Source organism: Anabrus simplex, chromosome 7, assembly GCF_040414725.1.
Source record: "Anabrus simplex isolate iqAnaSimp1 chromosome 7, ASM4041472v1, whole genome shotgun sequence".
NCBI classification, from domain to species: Eukaryota; Metazoa; Arthropoda; class Insecta; order Orthoptera; family Tettigoniidae; genus Anabrus; species Anabrus simplex.
Genome location: NC_090271.1, coordinates 238,194,195 through 238,211,359, shown reverse-complemented (window position 1 = coordinate 238,211,359; position 17,165 = coordinate 238,194,195). Strand labels below are relative to the sequence as shown.

General features: G+C 40.0%; 1 protein-coding gene across 2 annotated transcripts in view; it reads left to right on the top strand.

Annotated features, from left to right (window-relative positions):
- LOC136877515 (anoctamin-7) overlaps nucleotides 1–17,165 on the top strand; it is an 865,825-nt gene that overhangs the window by 206,230 nt on the left and 642,430 nt on the right. The window contains exon 1 of one of the 2 annotated variants that reach the window (XM_067151626.2): nucleotides 15,997–16,133. The exons of the other annotated variant lie outside the window; for it this stretch is intronic. The gene's annotated coding sequence lies outside the window, so the exon portion shown is untranslated. Of the gene's footprint in view, nucleotides 1–15,996; nucleotides 16,134–17,165 lie in introns of those variants that run through there. 2 annotated transcript variants of the gene reach the window in all.

Below are 17,165 nucleotides of genomic sequence, written 5' to 3'. Positions count from 1 at the left end.
ATCGCGTGTTCCTTTATTAATTTTTCTTTTCATTCAAATCATAGCCAAATTAACTTATTTAAATCATTCTTTCTGCTATGTATTCCTTGGTTCAATACCCTCAGGCGTTTTTTTATTTTTGAAAAAGTATCAACGGTCCGCCTCTGTGGTGTAGTGGTTAGCGTGATTAGCTGCCACTGCCGGAGGTCCGGGTTTGATTCCCGGCTTTGCCACGAAATTTGAAAAGTGGTACGAGGGCTGGAACGGGGTCCACTCAGCCTCGGGAGGTCAACTGAGTAGAGGTGGGTTCGATTCCCACCTCAGCCATCCTGGAAGTGGTTTTCCGTGGTTTCCCCACTTCTCCTCCAGGCAAATGCCGGGATGGTACCTAACTTAAGGCCACGGCCGCTTCCTTCCCTCTTCCTTGCCTGTCCCATCCAATCTTCCCATCCCTCCACAAGGCCCCTGTTCAGCATAGCAGGTGAGGCCGCCTGGGAGAGTTACTGGTCATTCTCCCCAGTTGTATCCCCCGACCCAAAGTCTGAATCTCCAGGACACTGCCCTTGAGGCGGTAGAGGTGGCATCCTTCGCTGAGTCCGAGGGAAAAACCGACCCTGGAGGGTAAACAGATTACGAACGAACGAACGAACGAACAAACGAAAAAATGTCAACACCTAATGTAGTTGTAAGTACTAAAGTGAAACTCTGCATCGATGCACATTAGCGCTCGTAGTTGTGCTCAAGTGTAACAATGTATTGAATCTCATTAGCGCTTTTAGGGGTAGAAAAATGCAAACTGCTAATCTAGTCGACCGGTTATGGTTGAGTTTCCAATGAACATAATATGATTTTTAAGAATAAATAAGGAATATTTTGGAGTAAAATCTTAGAAACATAACCAAACCAAACCCATGGCACTACAGCCCTTGAAGGGCCTCGGCCTACCAAGCGACCACTGCTCAGCCCGAAGGCCTGCAGATTAGAGGTATTGTGTGGTCAGCACGACGAACCCTCTCGGCCGTTATTCTTGGCTTCCTAGACCGGGGCCGCTATCTCAACGTCAGATAGCTCCTCAATTCTAATCACTTAGGCTGAGTGGACTTCGAACCAGCCCTCAGGTCCAGGTAAAAATCCCTGACATGGCCGGGAATCGAACCCGGGGCCTGCGGGTAAGAGGCGGGCACGTTACGCCTACACCATGGGGACGGCTCTTAGAAACATAAAGTGGTAATAAATACTCATTTGTGCTGAATATCAAATTCCTCTATTGGACGGTCTTTGTTACAATAAATGTTGAATATAGTATATTTTTCCAGCAGTAAACTTTTACAGAAATATTATGAACTAATTATTCATGAAAATACTTTCATTTTTCACAAAGGCATGTATAATGCTGTATAGAATACAGTAACAACTGTTATAAGAATGTATTTATTTATTTTCTTAATAAAATATTCTGAAAATATAGTTAATAAATTTGAGTTCCTTGCGCATATTGTCAAATATTTTGAGAGTCACTATGGTTTCCTCTTCAAAGTAGGAGACGCACTGTTTTTAGGAAACATTGAGGGTCTTTCCGTAATTGTATGAAAGTGAATTCATGTGCCAATTTTATTTCACTTGTTCAGCTTTAAAACTTGCGCCTAAACTTATTCAACTCCATATGAACTGCAACCAACAGGAGATTTAAATTTTTGTCATTTCATTGCCTCCTTGCGAGCTCGATCTCACTGTAATGAACAGTGTAATATAACAATCATTGCTGCTTCCGAGAGATTACAAATCTTTTCAAGTGAGTATACACAATAAGTGGACAATATTCCTCTACTGCAATTGCTTAGTATTTTTATTGATATTTGATTCACATCCGATTCATTTGAGTGGTCATATTTATGAAGCTACCTATGTTATATGAATTAACGTATACAGATATTTTTCCAGTTTTGGAATTTAAAAAATGAACATTTTAATGTTTATGCCAATAATATTGTGAACAACCCACTCGAACTACGTGCCATGAAAATCGTATTATTGTCAGAAAATGAAACTGCATTAAATTTTCTGTCTCTAAGCAAGGTTTGGAAATTATTATTATTATTATTATTATTATTATTATTATTATTATTATTATTATTATTATTATTATTATTATTATTATTATCTGATAGTGTTAACGACATTCCCTGTGAGCACTACTGTACTGGATGTCTCAAAACTTTTGGGTCAAATTGAAACAGGTGATAGTGGGTCCACAACCGATTATAATTAGTTAGGGAACCAACGGTCGGAAATACATATCTATCGTGTTATGGACATACACAGAGTAGACCGCATACCAACAACGTACCTCAGAGTAATTGTTCAAAGTGACGACCACCAGTCTCGATGCATGCATGGCAACCGTGCATGAATCTGCCACACTCTCTCAAAGATCTCTGGTGTCCGTTGTACCAGAAGACAGGAGGCTTGGACCCTAGCGAGCAGGTCTTCATCTGTTTCTATGGGGGTTTCATACACCAACGACTTGAAGTATCCCCAGATGTAAAATCCAGAGACATGAGATCCGGAGATCGCGCTGGCCATGGGACAGATCTTCCTCTTCCAATCCAAAGATGAGGGTACGTATTGTTCAGGTTCTCGCGGACATTAAGATCGAAGTGGGCTGGTGCACCATCGTGTTGAAACCACATCCTTTCGCGGACAACAAGGGGTATAGTCTCCAGGAACTGTGGCAGCATATCTCGCAGGAACACCAGGTAACTTGGACCTGTCAAACAGGGAGGAAGAAAATAAGATCCTATTAGATGGTCTTGGACAATGCCCACCCATACAATGACAGAGAATCGTTGCTGGTGGTCACCGACGTGGGTAGCGTGGGGATTGTGGCTGTTGTGGTTGTTGGAATCACCATCACGGGAAGCCTCATCCGTGAACATCACAAACGGTACAAAGTTCAGCACTACAGCAATGCGCTGGATAATCCACTGACAGAAGTGAACGCGGGGCTCAAAATCCGTTGGTCCCGGTGCTTGCGCACGTTCTTTATAATAGGGGTGTAATACCTGGTTCACCAGTACTCTCCACACTGTCTCCTTCGAAGTGTGCGTTTCAAGTCAAGTTGGCGGGTATTTATTGCTGGGTGATCGGCCACTCGATCCAATGCCGTCTCCTCAAAGTCTGGTGTTCGGACATGTTTTTGGTGGAAACCTTGGCCGGAACTCTCTGGCGTGAACGACCCCGTCTCTCGTAAGTTGATATCCATGGAGGAAAACTTCTTCCAATTAGGATGACGCCTGTTGGGAAAGCGTCCTCTCTACATTCGTGCTGCTTTACGGGAACTATATCCTGCCCCACAGTACATTAAATGCATGTCTGCCAGCTCTCGTGACGAGTAACGTTCCACCTTTAACTACGCGTCATGCACTGTACACGACAATACACATCACCATGGACACATCACAAACTGTTTGATGCAATGGACAGCTGACACCAGGGATAGTGGTGTGCGTGCGGCACAGGTTAATGCGCCGGTGCGATGCATGCGGTCGTCACATGACACACGTGCTATGAGCCAAGTTGTGTACAGTGTGTCTGCTTGGTGGTAACGGGTGTAAGCTGTTTATCACCCGCTGTTCCAGTATACATCAGACACCCAAGATCTTTACGAGAGTGTGGCAGAACTAATTACGCTGTTGCAATACATGCATTGAGACTGACGGTCGTTACTTTGAACAATTACTATGAGCTACGTTGTTGGTATGTCCATAACACAGTAAATGTGCATTTCCGACCGTTGGTTTCCTATCTCAATATAATCGGTTGTGGACCCACTATCACCTGTTTCAATTTGACTCAAAAGGTTTGAGACACCTTGTAGTTAGAAAAAAAATCACATCGTATGTATTTGAATGCTTTTCTACATCTATTTTAACAATTCCGATTTTTTTAAATAAGCAAGTTCATATTTTTCAGTTTATTTGTCCGACGTTGATTGACCTCAAACCCGTTAGTCGATCTGTACAATTCACTATACATAACAGTTTCTCAGCTCTTGGAATTCAATCTATTAAACTGTTCCTTCCTCTGCCTGTGAAATTCACTTTACTGAACCATGCCTCACACCTTACAATTCATCTACCGTTATTCGCCTTTTGTATTTTACTTCATCTAACTCTCCAAAGTAAGAACAGTTTTTAAACTATCACACAAAACACATCTGCTAAATTTCCCCCTCCTCTGTGAAGCTGATCGTGAGGGTGTCACATTATGTGGGCTGCGATCGAAGTCAAGGCACTCTCTTGTCATTTCAAACAGACAACAGCTTGTGGACTGATCTGTGGTTTGCGGAGCAAAATCCCACAGGCTTTAATGCGGAGAGAGCGTCCTTGCAACGGCGACTGTTCTACGAAAGCCAGAAACAAGGGCACGAAATAAATGTCAATTGTGATTTGAGCAGAAAGCGTGTAGGTATCTTCAAATATTTTTGTGTCCTTACAACTTCCTGGGTCAATCCACCTTTCACTGAACAAAACAGGAGAGATTAGATTACTTAAACACAATTTGAAGCAGAGGACCAAAACTGTGCGTTACAGGTCCTGGTTCGTGGAGAGAAATACTGAAGCTTGTAGTGTATTCAGCATTCAGACATTAATATTCGTACTAGTTTTGAATAATGGAAAATGTCATACAAGAAAGTGGTCGTTCATAACTAGCGGTAGCCGTGTACTTTACTGTACGCAATGAGATTTGAGAAAGAAGTTCCAATGGTATTTATATCGAGAGAATCTGGTACTCAGGTTGTTTACTATCAAGTAACTACATAGTAAATAGGTAATGGTAATATAAATGTATAAACGTAAAACATATAAAATACATGGATATACATAAACTACAACGAAATCATGGCACTACAGCCCTGATGGGACTCCTACCACCAAGCAACTCCTGGTCAGCCTGAAGACCTGAAGATTACGAGGTGTCGTGCGTTGTTGTTGGCTTTCTAGACCGGGGCCACTATCTCACCGTCAGATAGCTCCTCAATTGTAATCACGTAGGCTGACCTCTAATTCATCTCTGTATATACAAATCTACTCGCCTCCACTGATCAGTACCAACATTTGCGCCAAGGATCGTGAGGCACTCAGAAGGGTCTTAGAGGTAGTTATATCGTCAAAGATTTAATAAAATAAAATTGGTTGGTCATAATATGTGATATACGGGTAGAAGGTTCTATGTGTTGACGCCATTTTTATACCAGAGCGCTTAAGGAACAGAATGAACACGCGAAAAGTTTGGAACTTACAATAGCAAGGTATAAAAGACCGGACACATGAATAGCATGGAACTTAGAATAACAAGGAGTATGGTCAAACCTCAAACAGACGTACAGGGCAAAACTTTTCGTTGGTACCTCTCTACATTTGGTTCTACGATACAATCTGGCTATTTTTTCTCTGGAAAACTAACCTCAATTCGATAAAATGATGAGTATCAAATGATTGCTAATGCGCATTATATTTTCATCATTTACGTCATTTTTAATGGATTCAACTGATTACAAACAGATTACCTTCAAAATTGAATCCTAAAATCATGACAGTAACTTTCAAAGCAGTCCTACATTTATTTCCTCTTGGCAATATATTAAAAAAATCCGTAGATGGCAGCAATTAAAAAGGCTGTTCTGAATCTTTCATCTAAACTCCATCATTACGGGAAACTATTATACCCTACAGGGCACATTAATACTGCAGGATGATACCTACCTGCTCTTCTGTTCTTGCATACGGGTACCAGCTCAGCTACAGTCGGCAGAAATGGTCGATACTTTGGGTTCTTATGACGAGAGGATCATGGGGAACTCATATACTACGTAAACTACGAAATGAGGAACACTTCCGCTGTGATCAGAATTTTGAGCATAAGTTTGTATTCACAACACAAGTTAATTACAAGGATTGCACCTGTAGTGCCAAAAACAAGTGCGCCAAAGGCTCACATCTACAAATTAAAAGGAAAACAAAGAAAATACAATCTGGATGATGACGTTATGCTGAAGTTTGTCGATCTGTGAACCAAAAAAAAACCGGATGTGTTCTCCCACATGGAAACTTTATCCCTGTCTGCGAAATAAAATGATATAATGGTAGAATTAAGGATACCCGCAGAGATTACCGCTATCATGAAAGTTTCCTTCCACACCGGGATATTTATATACACAAAAATTAGCAGCACAATAAGTAAATAAAAATAAACTCAGATAACCTACTCTAGCGCCCTCAATTACATATTTACATGGACGTGAACCCACGTCCACCAAGCAGACCTTTGTGTGAAGAGATGGGCTCTCATAACAATTACATCGTGCAGGATACCTTAAGAGTAATGCGCAACCACAATAAAGCAGAAACAACAAAAAAAAGAAAGGAAAGGAGGTAGACGTTCAAATGAATGAAGTAAAAGTGTCTCCAAAAAGCTTCTCTGCCAAAGGAAAAGACGACCTTCCCCCGGGCAATACAAAGATGGCTGTGCCAACCCCCTCGCAGTGGGCCGACCGGACGTTAACCTCTACTGTCTCGGCAGAGCCTTGCCCATACCACAAAAAAAATGTAAACAAACACTGCCAGACTCCGTACCCTACATCTTGCGCTCTCACAGCTCCCTTTACAAAGGGCTATTATGCTTCTTCGCGTAGCGCAGCAAATGGCCACAAATTAAGTGGAGAAAAAAAAATCTCCCCTTTACGTATCAGGCTTTATTAACAGGCCACACGAGCTGCAATTATATCATATGAAGTGTTCTACCATACTATCCCATAGAATCATTACCGTCAATATGCGACGTGTCAACAGTAACCTTGGGGGTCAAAGGTTCAAACCGAACATTTGTCAGAGTAGCACAGAGTCGAATAGCGATAAAACTTATGCCTCCACGATAGTTTACGCCCGTCTAAGGCACGTAAATAGAGCCCCTTTACTAAATAGATACCATCAGCATGCATATCTTACATTACGCAGGTATGTCTGCCCTTCCCCTGGAATATAATGGGAATTACACATAGTGCCTGATCCTACAAGTAAAATATATTTAACGACCGACCCAAAGGAAAATATCCGGTCTATCGTACTCAAACAAATACGTATCACTAGGCACACTACCTCTTGCCGCGATAACAAAAGATTACCTCATTGTCTGCTTTACATAAAGATGGAAAAAAACAAATCTAACTACTCTTACCCTTAGATATAACGAAACAATCTTAATATGCAGCCTGATGGGCCACAATCAAATCCTATATTAATATTTACACGTTTAATTCTACTATCTCTGCGTGACACCTTAACCCTACCATATGTCTAGTAATTCGTGGTCCACTTATATCATTTTGATCGATCTCCTCCTCTCTCCCTCCGGGTAGGCTAGCATGATTTAGCCCATCACGATAGAGGTCTCAGCCAGGTTCGATTCTTGGAGTCCGGTCTTCCTGCCCCGCTGGTTCATGGTGCTGTCTTCTTCTTGAGGGATGCCTCGTTCAAGGTGGCGTCTACGAAGCCACGTTCTGAAGTTCTTGCCGCTCACTCCCCTCGGAATATCTCAACTTCTTACTACAATGAAATATTCACTTTAAACACTACGCCACATTCTGGACATTTACTTAGGTTGAGCTAGCACACAGCGCTAACACTTTGCAATACACTCTCCTCGTCCTCCCTTCTCGTATAACTGCATACTCGCTAACTTGTGTACTGTGCCACAAACTATTTTCTGCTCTAGAGACTATCCACTCGGTTACTTTGTTTTTATGGCCGCTTAACTTGGATTCAACAGTCTATCAGAGGATAAACATAGACCTCCTTAGCCTATTGTCCACACTTCCTCGGCACCTCGGGAGCTTCGCCCCTACCGCTATTTATTCGAGTCTGCAAGTACGGCTTTCTATTGTTACTGATACCATTAAGCACACGCGATCTCATTGATAGGTATCTGAATATCGCGCCACTTACAAATCCACCACCTGTTACTCTGTAAGTCACCTATCCACTGGATCAAAGTTATCGCACTGTAATGATCACACACTGTCTTTGTTCTAAACAAAGGGTTTCTGGCGCAATCTAGGCAGACGTGCGATGCGTGCTGGTAGCAATATGATAGTCAACTGGATGATCTCCCCCCATATCACTCAGCTTTTATATGAGGCAACACACCAAAGGACGCCAGGGAAAGTCCCGAGAAACAACTTGAGTCCGGAATGTGGCCACTACAGAGCTTCCCACGGTGGTTCTGCTTGGTACATATTTATTGAACTCATTCTATGTTAATAAACCTAGAGCTTAGTAAAATTCTGGCCATCTTTTCCATCTTCTTATTTTCCTGAAAAGCCTTCAATTACGGGAATTACGACTCAATTTCCGTAATGTGGTGGGCCTGTCTGCTCCCGCTAAAAATCTCTGTTAAGATGGCAGGTCTCTCCCCCAGACAAAATCCCATCTCTCTTTCTCTCTTCCTCACATATTCTTTCTTCGTCACACATGACCACGCCTTGCCTCGGGAAATCACCTTCTCGATTCCCGCGCTCTGCATAGCATCACGCCCTCACAAGCGGCGTCCTACTGCAAAATTTTTACTGCGTTAAATATCCATTCTCGCAGCTCAATATAATGGTACACTATAGCAGGTATTAATTTGGAAATTCCGTGTTTTTTCACCCAGTCAATATTATATGTAGCTTTCTCCATGGTTGAACTCCGAGGAATTTTTACATTTAGGCTGCCAATAGAGTGACACGTAATGTTCTTTATCGTATGACGCTGATTAATGATTATATGATTATAAAATGCATACATTTAAAAATTAATATCAATAAATTGCAATAAGTTAAAAGAATTCACCAAACTGCAGAGAAAAAATGCAGGTAATTCATTTTCATTTTATATATATTTCCAGGTGTTTGTTGATGTGATATTCTATTACAAAAAGGATCATAAATATTGCTCCATTACCTCGAAACTTTTGCAGCATAAACAACGTGATACATTTCGGGTGGAGCTTATAGTTATGAATTTCATTGGATACCGTATTGAAGTAGGATTACAGTAAATTAAAATTCTTTCAAGGTCCACCTATTCAATACAATGAAATTTTACTGAATATGCCGAAACTAGTACCATTTGACATGTGATTGAATCACAATAAAATTTTATTGTATTGAATAGGTGGACCTTGAAAGAATTTTAATTCACTGTTTCGGGTGGAGCCCGCAGGTAACTGTTAGTAACCTATACAGAGAACAAAATTTCGGAGCAGAAATATATTATTTGTGCTTTTAAATTCTTTTCACCGTAGTCTTCTAATATGCTAGCTTCATCAAGACAAAACAGGTACGTGCTATGAATTGTGCTGTATGTGGTCAAAAGTACTACTGCAGTCAGTGAGTTCGTGGATTGGCGCCTTCAGTGTAGGCAACACAGCGTACATTCGTGTATTACAGTCAATAAAAAATTCACCAAACTGCAGAGAAAAAAATGCAGGTAATTCATTTTCATTTTATATATATTTCCAGGTGTTTGTTGATGTGAGATTCTATTACAAAGAAGATCATAAGTATAAGATCATAAGGTAAGGAATGTACTTCTTGGACTGACGCTTACAGTGTAGGCAATACAATACACAGCTCTGTACGTACTACAGTCAATATGTTCGTGGACTGGCGCCATCTGTTCAAGGATCACTATTCTGATGAATAAACATTAGAACAAGAGCAAGTATATGCGATACAATGAAAGCGATAACACGAAAGCGATAAAATTGCGGTGATTGATCGGTTGAAGTCCTAATATTCTCAAAAGCGGATACGGAGCCGCCTATCTTACCAATGTTAAATTTGTTTAATACATGTTCATTTTCCTCAGGATCTAATATAGTTATGAAAATTAAATTTATATCACATTTAATTCACACCTTACTTCTTGACATATTGACGGAGTGGTTTTTTAATTGGACTTAAGGGGACTCAGATACATATATTTTTAAACAGTCAAGACATTGAATGATTTTTTCCTAAAAATTCAACGAAATCCCAAATAGTTGTACTTAAATAAGGAAATCCCTCCTTTAAAATGTTCACCAATATGAGACAAATTCATGATGAAAATTACACATCTCTGTGGTAAATACTGTAGTCACATAGAAAAAAAGAACATATGTTTGAAAAAATGGAAAGTGAGAAAACTACAGTTAAAATGTTTTCCATACACGTGTTCATATTTCAGTGTATCCCTGCCCCATATGAAGGAGAATCTGGATCTTCTTGTGATTCATACAGGTCTTCTATGTTCCGTTTAGCCTTGTCCTTGGATTGCCTAGCTTTTTCCTGCACTTTCTGAGCCATTATTCCTGCTTTCTGTAGTCTTTCTTGGTCCAACTCCTTCATGGCATTCACACAATTCCTTCCTATTTTCAGTTCTAACTCCTGTAATACCAGACATTTAGCAATGTTTCCTTCTTTTCTTAAAAACACGATTATTTCTTGGCAATTAGAACTTAAGTTACTGAATATTCACAGCTAATTATCTCGAATCACTTAAAAAATAAACAACTCTAAGTAGTAACCATGGAAATGCATGTCATAGAATACACAAGGAATAAACAAAGGCAATCAAGAGTAGTGCAGTATAGCCACTACAGAATTAAAAGGTAAGGAATGTACTCTTGATTTCAAAAGTCCCTACATCCTAGGCTTCATAATCGCGGAGTTATGGCAATCTAATTCAGCTTGGTTTCGCAGCCATTACTGACGATTTTCTCACTGTTAGCGTTAAGTATAAATTAATATTGTGGCAACTTTTAATGGTTAGACTATAATGTATTATACATAACTTTAATGAGCAGACTTCAGAGATTCGTAAAAATGATGTTTTTTACAATTTTAACCGCTCCGTATTCCCTTAGGTTTGGTGATTGGAGCGGGGCCGTGCTACATAATAATGCAACTAACCGGGTATGACTACTTGGCTGAAGGACATGTCTAATTAATCCCTCGGGGGCTGTGTGTTCTAGTTCGCCTTAATACACATTTGTATATACATACAATACGTCACAACCAACCACCACAGAAACTTGAAATAAACCATACATCCGTCCACATAGCCGTGGCGTCAGAAAATGTATCCGCCCGTAAAAATTGACCTCAAGACAATGGAAAATGGTTAAGAAGAACTGGTGGACCAGATCCGTTGCGTTATTTAGTTAAGGAGCTAAAATACACGGAGAAATATTTTTTGATAAATAATGGATTTATTTAATACTACCTGACGTTGACAGGTTAGCTTTCTGAAACAGTAGTGCTGTCTAGCAGGGATAAATGGCAGCTTTTCATTTACTAACAACAAAAGCCAGACACTAGAGGATTCTGGTTGACAACCTTTCCGTTTTCTGCATGACTTCATGCGAAGCATATGACAGAAATATAAAGTATGTTAAAGTGAAACAAAATAGAGATGGAATGGGAGAGATTTCCAAATGCAGAGTTCCTCCTGTATTTTGTCTGGCCGCTGCAGTGGCTCTGTGACTGAAAACTCACGGTGCTGATAATATCCCACTTACTATTCGCTCTATCGAATAAAGTAAAATGGCTGCTTTGTTGTTCCTATAATCCCACCTCTAACTGACGCTGAATTTATATGTACGAGCTTGGTATAAATATCTAATTTTCATAAATGTTTCCGTTATTATCCGTCGCACGATTAATATGTATGATCCGTAATTGCACTTTCTAAATTGGAATGAACACGTAACGAGTGTATGCATCAGATTACATGCTTCTCTCCATCCTCTCAAATATCAACAATCCTGTCACCCACTAATTTTAAAAATTAGATCGGTTCACACTCTCATACTCCCGCCATTTGATTATTGTGATGCACTTGTTGATGCGAATATTAAACAGACCAATAAGCTAAAAAAGACATTTAATTCATGTATAACATTAGTTTTTGCTCTGCTCACGTAATATCCTGTTTTGAAAGGCTAGGCTGCTTAAAATTCTATGAATTACGTAAGATTCACACTGTTACTCTAGTTTGTAGAATTTTGGATGAATCTATTCACTTTCCTCCTTTCACGAGCGTAATACACGTTCCCATACCATTTCCATTCCCAATAACAAAACTACTAACTTCAACCGGTCGTTCTAAGTGTCGGGAAATCTATTACAGTGAATGTTAGAAATTCTACTGACTTGAACTTCTTGCTGAAATGATTTACTAAACTGTAAAACTGCCTGAGTGAAATCAGTGCAATCATTGTTCAAAATGAGTGCAATAAGTAGTTAATTTATGTCAATGAGTAAAATAAGGAAGGCTGAAGAGATAGAAATTGTCAAGTCTACTTGTGATCCTGTACAACACAAAACTAGCACCAAAAATACAGGTGGTGAAGAGGATCAGGAAGACCGAAGATCCTTGGGGCGAAAAGGAAGCTGATTCTAATTATGACTTGCCACGACGTAGGAAAATATCGCAAAAAATAGCGTCTGTGGTGAAAAGAAGTGTATGGTGACGACAAGGATATACTGTATTGGAGTATATGTTGGAAATGTGGCAGTTGCTGTACTGGCAACTGCGTGGTGAGTACCAGCACATTTTCTCTTAGAAAATGAGCTCTGGTAAGGAATATAATCATCCATCAGAAGTGAGCTGCATTTTCATAACAGTAAACGTTGCTTTTTCTATGTATGTGTGTCTAATTGCTCTTCGATAACAAAAAGTAAGTGAGTAACAAACAGTTAAAATAAATCAAGAAATGCAGAATGAAATGTTACACCATTAAACAGAGTGAGTCCGGCAAATGTTGCCCTCCTTCCTGCATGCCGCGAGAGCGCGGTCACCGTCAAACAGCTCCCGTAGTTAGTAATTGCCCTTACAGTAAGTATTAAGAATGCTCTCTCTCGGCATGTGGTGATACTCTGATTGACTCTCTGGATTTCAGCCTTAAGAATCTTCAAAATTTCGGTGCAATTTCAGTTCTTGTATGGTCCGCGGGTTACTTCTGCACACTATCCTTCAAACCACAACATAAACAGAGTCCCAAGGCATTAAATCTGGAGAGCGAGTGGGCCATAAACCTGCACTGATTGTTCTGTCCCAGAAAATATCGAGCACTGCATTCATTGAGTTACGAGTGGTGTGTGTTGTAGCTGTGTCACTTTATAAGGCTTAAATTTCAGTATTCTGGCCCCACTTTATTGAACCACTTTCCACTAGTCGCTCAAGTGTTCCACAAATATCCTGAACATTTTTTCATCCGTTAACACAGTGGGTTGTTTAACTCGCGTTTTGTTTAGCACTGAACCCATGGGTTTGAATGTATTTAGAACTATTTATTCCCTAGCACTCAGTTGTTGGCGGAATTATCTTCTGAATCTCGCAGTAGATTCGTTCTGTATCTCACCAAAACGCGCACTTAGAAACCGTAGACTATCTGGAAGTATCACGTACTCCTTTGTAAGAAGCAATCACGCTGTACGGAAGCTTATCGCAGACAGGCTGAGATGTAGGTGTCAGGTGGCCATTGCATCATACACTTGCCCAGATACTTACAGAAAATAACGGGCAAAGCGACTGAGGCCCGCGTGTCTGACGTGAGGTGGTGGTGGTGGTGGTGGGCATTATTGTTTTAAGAGGAAGTACTACAACTAGGCAACCATCATCCATTAACACTAATCAGGAGCAAAAATTAAGAGATTCGATACTTCAAAAACTGGTATCGGCTAAAGAAAGACGAGGGCCACGAAGGCCTTGAAAATGAAAAGACTCCCTAGGCCTCCAATGCTCTAAGACTGTCGGGCTCGGAAAAAAACAAGAGTTTACCAAGGGAGGTCAGACAGGATAGCAGGAAGTGAGGAGCATAGCACAAGTAAGTGGAAGCAATGCTAGGACTCAACTAAGGGCCTCGTGGTCGCCAAACTACGCTCCCAGGTTAACCTCTTACAACAGTGTTTTTCTATCACTCCCACCATGAAGGGAATCTAACATGAGGTCAAGTACAACATAAGCATACCTATTCCACAAATTTCTTCTTATTCAGTTCTGTGTATATTTTCTACTTGATTATTTTCCTATTTTTAAGTCAACCACTATAGTAAATTGTTTCCTATTTTAGAAACCCATTACAATCGAAAATAGGCATTTCTTCTTCAATTTTGAGTACAGGGACGTCGGAGGGAAAATATGAGATGTAAATGTCTAACACTTTTGAGAAAAGTAGGGAACCCTACGTTAGTAATGTTCAGACTTCAAGTGAAGGAAAGTTGAGATTTTAATCGTGAAATGTATTTTTCTTTATTATTCATTAAATCCTTTTACTATCCGAGGTTGGTTTTCCCCCCGAACTCAGCGAGTGATCCCACCTCTGTCGGCTCACGGGCAGTGTCCGGGAGCGTGAGACATTTGGTCGGGGTAACACCTGAGGAGAACGGCCAGTATCTCGTCCAGTCGGCCTCACCTGCTATGCAGAACAGGGGCCTTCTGGTGGATGGGAGTATTGTAAGAGATAGGCAAAAAAAAAAAAAAAAAAAACAGGGGAGGAAGCGGCCGTGGCCTGAAGTTAGGTACCATCCCGGTGTTTTCTTGGAGGAGAAGTGGGAAACCACGGAAAACCACTTCGAGAATGGCTGAGGCGGCAATCGAAATCCTCTCTACTCAGTTGACCTCCAGAAGATGAGCGCACGCTGTTCCGGTACTCGTACCACTTTTCAAATTTCGTGGCAGAGCCGGGAATCGAACCCGGACTTCCGGTGGTAGCAGCTGATCAGATTAATTACTACACCACAGAAAATGACCATCTTTTTCCTGCTGATAGGTGTACAGAAATGTAAAATGTAATGGCAAACATCAGTGTCAGTATCTGATAAGAAAAATATTTTTGTGCTGTTTACTTGGTACAAGACACTATAAATGTTAAGCCTCAAATGGTGAGGTGGGGTTGTTTATTGCACCAGTCAGACTGTAAATCCTATCACGTTCCTCTTTTTACTCCCTAACTGTTGCTTTACCTTTTACCTCAACCTCAGCCGAAGACTAATTACTGCCTGAAGCGGCTGTTCACTTATGATGTCCTTCGTTCTACGTAGTGTTGAAATTATTGACCTCACCTCAGCATTGCGTAAGTATAATTTGTTTTACCTGTCTTATATATTATACGAATTTGGGGCCATAAAATTAAACTCATCGTGCAAACATTGAACTTCACATGTTTCTATTCAGCTTTAACTCTTGAGGGCACGTTTTTGTCACTGGCCTCGATTTTCCAGACTTGTGAACAGTGTACTAATAATTATTACCATGGGAGCAATGCAAGAGGTGGGTGGATAACGATCCTGACTTTTAACTTGGATGTTCTAGAGTAGAATCGGACTAAGCAATATTTTACTACGTCGCTTGCAGCTGTCCAGTATGACAACATTGCTGTTCCATTCCATGCTGCGAGTAACCATTACATTACATTCACCGCTTGCGAAGTCAAGAGTAATTAAAAAAAAGTTTTGTGTTTCTGTATTATTAGAATGTAATGGGGTTTGATATTGATTTCCCTGTATAAATTTTGGAATTCTCTCTCTCTTTACACACGAAAATTAGTATCTTTTAGGATGTTGCAATTTCTTCTCGAGTTTGCCGGAATATTATCATTCTGTCCATTAATCATATCAAATTTGTGAACACATTCGCATGCGATATGTAAATAATAACTTCTGAGAGTGTCGTTGCGAATTTTTCTGTAGTCTTTTAAAATACATTTTAAGGAGTAATTTTTATGTTTGTGCTAGTTTTGACCCCGTCTCGCCATTAATACCGGTAGGTTGTTAGAACAATAGCATTTAAATTACAATGTGAGGATGTTGGTAATAGTGGCAGCTGTACGATATAGTTCCATATGGCAGGCTCTGTTCAGCTGTACTGTGTACACACCGGGCTATAACCTTGGTTGTCCTGCGCTTTACTCCACGACTTGTCTCAGCAGTTCCAAGTACACGCACTGTTGTGTTCGTATCGCAGGATTAATTGGATCGATTTTAAATGTTGGTCAAAATGTACCGGGAATGTCAGTTTGTGTTAACTTGTGTGAGCTCCTGTCGGGGTTTATTTTGAAGATATAAAAAGGTATGTACGATTTTTATGATCAAGTTATTTTCTCCTCTTAGACAGTGAAGGTATTCAAATCGGAAACAACTGCACACTAATATGAAAAATATGGTTCTAATTTATATGAACAATGAGAGATACAGTTTATGTTACTATTTGCCAACTTATTATATATTATGCCGAAATTGTATATATTTGTATACAATATAATGAGTAGGGTTCGGAAGTTGAGGAAAAGTCGTTTTTTCTCGTCGAGTATCCAAGGACGAGGTCCGACACAATATTCCTTCATTCTGGGTTATTCTGGGACATTAAATTATGTTTTTGTCCTTTTTGCCTTTTACTGCATTTTTGGCTTATAGGCACTTTTTAGTCATGTTTTAGGTCTCAAAGACTTTTGTTTGGCATAGAGGTCCTTTTTAGCCTTATTTTAGGTCTCAACGAATTTTATTTGGCGTATAGGTTCTTTTTAGTCTTATTTTAGGTCTCAACGACCATTTTTGGCTTATAAGTTAGGTCCTTTTTAGCCTTTTTCAGGTCTCAACGAATTTTGCTTGGCTTAAAGGTCCTTTTATAGCCTTATTTTAGGTCTCAACGAATTTTGTTTGGCTTAAAGTTTCTTTTTAGCCTTATTTTAGGTCTCAACGACGTTTGTTTGTTTTATAGGCCCTTTTTATCCTTATTTTAGGTCTCAACGAATTTTGGTTGGCTTAAAGGTCCTTTTAGCCTTATTTTAGGTCTCAACGACTTTTGTTTGGCTTATAGGTCCTTTTTAGCCTCATTTTAGGTCTCAACGACTTGTTTTGCCTTAAAGGTCCTTTCTAATCTTCTTTTAGGCCTCAGCGACTTTTCATTGGCTTAAAGGTCCTTTTTAGCCTTATTTTAGGTCTCAGCTACTTTTGTTTGGCTTAAAGGTCCTTTTATAGGCTTATATTAAGTCTCAACGACTTTTGTTTGGCTTAAATGTCCTTTTTTGCCTTATTTTAGGTCTGAACGACTTTTGTTTGGCTTAAAGGTCCTTTCTTAGCCTTATTTTAGGTCTCAACGTCT